The sequence below is a fragment of the Rhinopithecus roxellana genome, unplaced genomic scaffold (genome assembly GCF_007565055.1).
Source record: "Rhinopithecus roxellana isolate Shanxi Qingling unplaced genomic scaffold, ASM756505v1 contig454, whole genome shotgun sequence".
Taxonomy (NCBI): domain Eukaryota; kingdom Metazoa; phylum Chordata; class Mammalia; order Primates; family Cercopithecidae; genus Rhinopithecus; species Rhinopithecus roxellana.
The window spans coordinates 67453-74702 of record NW_022143352.1 but is presented as its reverse complement, the minus strand read 5'-3'; the positions used below and the strand labels follow the sequence as shown (position 1 = coordinate 74702).

Here is a 7250-nt window from a genome sequence, read left to right as displayed (position 1 = left end):
TATGCCGATATCTATTATGTCTATATTTTATACCTATATCTATTATATCTATTATGTCTATATTTTATACCTATATCTATTAAGTGTATTTTGTCTATATTGTATATCTATATCTATTATGTCTATATTTTATACCTATATCTATTATATCTATTATGTCTATATTTTATACCTATAATTATTATATCTAATATGTCTATATTTTATACCTATATCTATTATGTCTTTATTTTATATCTATATCTGTTGTATCTGTCTATATTTTATACCTATATCTGTTGTATCTATTATGTCTATATCTTTTTTTTTTTTAACAGGCTTAATTCACTTTATTTTTCTTGTGTAAAAAGCCTATGTTGTAGCCACAGCTGGAGCCTGGGTCCGCCGCACGGAGACTCTGGTGTGGGTCTTGACAAGGTGGTCAGTGAATTCCTGATAGGTAGACTTCGTAAACACAGTCTCCTTCCACAGGTCAGGGGTCAGGTAGCTGTAGGTCTTAGAGATGGCATCAAAGGTGGCCTTGGCGAAGTTGCCCAGGGTGGCAGTGCAGCCCCGGGCTGAGGTGTAGCAGTCATCAATACCAGCCATCATGAGCAGCTTCTTGGGCACAGGCTCTGAGACGATGCCAGTACCCCTGGGTGCAGGGATGAGGCGCACCAGCACAGAGCCACAGCGGCCTGTCACCTTGCAAGGGACGGTGTGGGGCTTGCCAATCTTGTTCCCCCAGTAGCCTCTGCGCACCGGGACAATGGAGAGTTTGGCCAGGATGATGGCCCCACGGATGGCGGTGGCCACCTCCTTGGAGCACTTAACACCCAGGCCGACGTGGCCATTGTAGTCCCCGATAGCAACAAACGCCTTGAACCTGGTGCGCTGACCAGCACGGGTCTGCTTCTGCACCGGCATAATCTTCAAAACTTCATCTTTGACAGAGGCCCCCAAGAAAAAGTCAATGATCTCAGATTCCTTAATGGGCAGAGAGAAGAGGTAGATCTCCTCCAGGGACTTGATCTTCATGTCCTTGACCAAGCGTCCCAGCTTGATGACGGGCATACACTCCTCATCCTCGGCCTTGCCTCCTCGAGCTCCGCGGCCTCGGCCCCGACCTCGTCCACGGCCGCGACCCCGGCCCCGGAGGCCACTGCCGAAACCTCCGCGGAAGACACCGCGGATCCCCATCCCAGGGCCACCAGGGCCTCCGGAAAACCCCGCTGCACCGGCGTCATCCGCCATTTGGTGTTTTCTCGGAGAAGAAGCTTATGTCTATATCTTATAGACATATCTATTATATCTATTATGTCTATATTTCATACCTTTACCTATTATATCTATTATGTCTATATTTTATATCTATATCTATTATATCTATTATGTCTATATTTTATACCTATATCTTTTATATCAATTTTGTCTATATTTTATACCTATTTAAATTATGTCTATATTTTATTCCTATATCTATAATATCTATTATGTCTAAATTTTATGCCTACATCTATTATATCTATTATGTGTATATTTTATACCTATATCTATTATATCGATTATGTCTATATCTTATACATATATCTATTATATCTATTATGTCCATATTTTATAACTATATCTATTATATTTATTATGTCTATATTTTATACCTATATCTTTTATATCTACTTTGTCTATATTTTATAACTATTTCAATTATGTCTATATTTTATTCCTATAACTATTATATCTATTATGTCTATATTTTATACCTATATCTATTATGTCTATATTTTATACCTATATCTATTATAATTATTATGTCTATATTTTATACCTATATCTATTATATCTATTATGTCTATATTTTATACCTATTTCTATTATATCTATTATGTCTATATTTTATACCTATATCTATTATGTCTGTATTTTATACCTATATTTATTATGTCTATATGTTATACCTATATCTATTATGTCTATATTTTATACCTATATCTATTATGTCTATTATGTCTATATTTTATACCTATATCTATTATATCTACTATGTCTATATATTACACCTATATCTATTATATCTATTACGTCTATATTTTATACCCATCTCTATTATATCTATTATGTTTATATTTTATACCTATATCTATTATATCGATGTCTATATTTTATACCTATATCTATTTTGTCTATATTTTATACCTATATCTATTATGTCTATATTTTATACCTATATCTATTTTATCTATTATGTCTATATTTTATACCTAAATCTATTATATCTATTATGTCTATATTGTATACCTATATCTATTAAATCTACGATGTCTATATTTCATACCTATATCTATAATAACTATTATATCTATATTTTATACCTATATCTATTGTGTCCGTATTTTATACCTATAGCTATTATATCTATATTTTGTACCTTTATCTATTATATCTATTTTATCTATATTTTACACCTATATCAATTATATCTATTATGTCTATATTTGATACCTATATCTATTATATCTATTATGTCTGTATTTTTTACCTATATCTATTATATATATTATGTCTATATTTTATAACTATATCTATTAAGTCTATATTTTATACCTATATTTATTATATCTATTATGTGTATATTGTATACCTATATCTATTATGTCTATATTTTATACCTATATCTATTATGTGTATATTTAATACCTGTATCTATTATATCTGTTATGTCGATATTTTATACCTATATCTATTATGTCTATATTTTATAACTATATCTATTATATCTATTATGTCTATATTATATACCTATATCTATTATATCTATTATGTCTGTATCCTGTACACATATCTATTATATCTATTATGTGTATATTTTATATCTATATCTATTATGTCTATATTTCATACCTATGTTTCTATACCAGTTATGTCTATATTTTATATCTCTATCTATTATATCCATTATGTCTATATTTTATACCGAAATCTATTATGTCTATATTTTATACCTATATCTATTATATCTACTCTGATTATATTTTAAACCTATATCTATTATATCTATTACGTCCATAATTAATACCTATATCTTTTATATCTATTATGTCTATATATTATATCTATATCTATTATATCTATTATGTCTATATTTTATGCCAATATCTATTATATCTACCATGTCTGTATTTTATACCTATATCTATTATATCTATTATATCAATGTTTTATACCTATATCTATTAAATCTCTTATGTCTATATTTTATACCTATATCTATTATATCTATTATATCAAAGTTTTATACCTATATCTATTAAATCTATTACGTCTATATTTTATACCTATATCTATTATATCTATTACGTCTATATTTTATACTTATTTCTATTATGTCTATATTTAATACCTATATCAATTATGTGTACATTTTATACATATATTATATCTATTATGTCTATATTTTATACCTATATCTATTATATCTATTATATTTATATTTTATACCTATATCTATTATAACTATATTTGATACCTATATCTATTGCATCTCTATTTTATACCTATATCTATTATATCTATTTTTTTTTAATTATATCTATTATATCTATATTTTATTCCTGTATCTATTATATGTAAATTATCTTTATTTTAAAACTATACCTATTATATCTATATTTTATACGAATATCTATTATATCTATTATATCTATATTTTATACCTATATCTATTATATCTATATTTTATACCTATATCTATTTATTATGTCTTTATTTTATACCTATATCAATTATATCTATATTTTGTACCTATTTGTTTTATGTCTATATTTTATTCCTATATCTATTATATCTATTATGTCTATATTTTATACCTATATCTATTATGTCTATATTTTATACCTATATCTATTATATCTATTACGTCTATATTTTATACCTATATCTATTATATCTATTATGTCTATGTTTTATACCTATATCAATTATAACTATTATGTCTATGTTTTATAACTATATCTCATATCTATTTTGTATATATTTTATACCCATATTTATTACGTCTATATATTATACCTATATCTATTATATCTATTATGTGTATATTTTATACCTATATCTATTATAACTATTATGTCTGTATTTTATACCTATATCTACTCTGCCTCTATTTTATACCTATATCTATTATATCTATTATGTCTATATTTTATACATATATCGATTATATGTATTATGTCTATTTTTTATACCTACATCTATTATATCTATTATGTCTATATTTTTTACCTATATCGATTATATCTATTATGTCTAAATATTATACCTATATTTATTATGTCTATATTTAATACCTATTTCAATTATATCTATTATGTCTGTATTTTATAACTATATCTATTATAACTATTATATCTATATTTTATACCTTTATATATTGTAACTGTATTTTATACCTATATCTATTGTATCTCTATATTACACCTATATTTATTATATCTATTTTATTTATTTTTTATAATTATATCTATTATATCTATATTTTCTTCCTGTATCTATTATATCCGTTATATCTATATTTTAAACCTATATCTATTATACCTATATTTTATAACTATATCTATTATATCATTTATATCCATATTTTATACCTATATCCATTATATCTATATTTTATACCTATATCTGTTATATCTATGATATCTGTATATTATACGTATATCCATTATATGTATTATATCTGTATTTTATATTTGTATATATTATATCTATTATGTCTATATTTTATACCTATATCTATTATATCTGTTATGTCTGTATTTTATACCTATATGAATTATAATTATTATGTCTATATTTTTTACCTATATCTATTATATCTATTATGTCTATGTTTTATACCTATATGTGTTATACCTATAATTTATACCTATAACTATTATATCTATTATGTCTATATTTTATAACTATATCTATTATATCTATTATGTGTATATTTAATACCTGTATCTATTATATCTATTATGTCTATATTTTATACCTATATCTATTATATCTATTAAATCTATATTTTATAACTATATATAATAACTATTTTTTATACCTATATCTATTGTATCTCTATTTTAAACCTATAACTATTATATCTATTATATTTATTTTTTATAATTATATCTATGATATCCATATTTTCTTCCTGTATCTATTATATCTATTATATCTATATTTTATACCTATATCTATTATATCTATATTTTATACCTACATCTATTATACCCATTATATCTATATTTTATACCTATAGCTATTATATCTGTATTTTATATCTGTATTTATTATATCTATTATGTCTATATTTTATACCTATATCTATTATATCTATTTTGTTTCTGTTTTATACCTATATGTATTATATCTATTATGTCTATATTTGATACCTATATCTATTATATCTATTATGTCTGTATTTTTTACCTATATCTATTATATATATTATGTCTATATTTTATAACTATATCTATTAAGTCTATATTTTATACCTATATTTATTATATCTATTATGTCTATATTGTATACCTATATCTATTATGTCTATATTTAATACCTGTACCTATTATATCTATTATGTCGATATTTTATACCTATATCTATTATGTCTATATTTTATACCTATATCTATTATATCTATTATGTCTGTATCTTGTACACATATCTATTATATCTATTATGTGTATATTTTATATCTATATCTATTATGTCTTTATTTCATACCTACGTTTCTATACCAGTTATGTCTATATTTTATACCTCTATCTATTATATCCATTATGTCTATATTTTTTACCGATATCTATTATGTCTGTATTTTATACGTATATCTATTATATCTAATATGTCTATATTTTATAACTATATCTATTATATTTATTATGTCTATATTTTATACCGATATCTATTATGTCTGTATTTTATATCTATATCTATTATATCTACTCTGACTGTATTTTATAACTATATCTATAATATCTAATATGTCTATATTTTAAACCTATGTCTATTATATCTATTACGTCCATATTTAATACCTATATCTTTTATATCTATTATGTCTATATATTATATCTATATCTATTATATCTATTATGTCTATATTTTATGCCAATATCTATTATATCTACTATGTCTGTATTTTATACCTATATCTATTATATCTATTATATCAATGTTTTATACCTATATCTATTAAATCTATTATGTTTATATTTTATACCTATATCTATTATATCTATTATATCAAAGTTTTATACCTATATCTATTAAATCTATTATGTCTATATTTTATACCTATATCTATTATATCTATTACGTCTATATTTTATACTTATTTCTATTATGTCTATATTTAATACCTGTATCAATTATGTCTATATTTTATACCTATATTATATCTCTTATGTCTATAATTTATACCTATATCTATTATATCCATTATGTCTATGTTTTATAACTATATTAAATCTATTATGTCTATATTTTATGCCGATATCTATTATGTCTATATTTTATACCTGTATCAATTATATCTATTATGTCTATATTTTATAACTATATCTATTAAATCTTTTATGTCTATATTTTATACCGATATCTATTATGTCTATATTTTATACCTATATCTATTATATCTCTTATGTCTATATTTTATACCTATATCTATTCAATCCATTTTGTCTATATTGTATATCTATATCTATTATGTCTATATTTTATACGTATATCTATTATATCTATTATGTCTATATTTTATACCTATAATTCTTCTATCTTATATGTCTATATTTTATACCTATATCTATTATGTCTATACTTTATAGCTATATCTATTATGTCTATTATGTCTATATTTTATACCTATATCTATTATATCTATTATGTCTATATTTTTCACCTATAACTATTTTGTCTATATTTTTTACCTATATCTGTTATATCTACTATGTCTGTATTTTATAACTGTATGTATTATATCTATAATGTCTGTATTTTATACCTATATCTATTATATCTGTTTTGCCTATATCTATCATACCTATTATGTTTATATTTTTACCTGTATCTATGATATCTATACTTCATACCTCTATCTATTATATCTTTTATGTCTGTATTTTATAGCTTTATCTATTATATCTATTGGGTCTATATTTTATTCCTCTATCTATTACATCTATTATGTCTATATTTTATACCTCTATCTGCCATATCTATTTTGTCTATATTTT

At 23.3% G+C, this 7250-nt stretch overlaps 1 pseudogene; it reads right to left on the bottom strand.

The window, feature by feature from the left end:
- Nucleotides 1-351: 351 nt before the first annotated feature.
- On the bottom strand, nt 352-1233 carry LOC115896034 (annotated as a pseudogene).
- Nucleotides 1234-7250: the final 6017 nt, after the last annotated feature.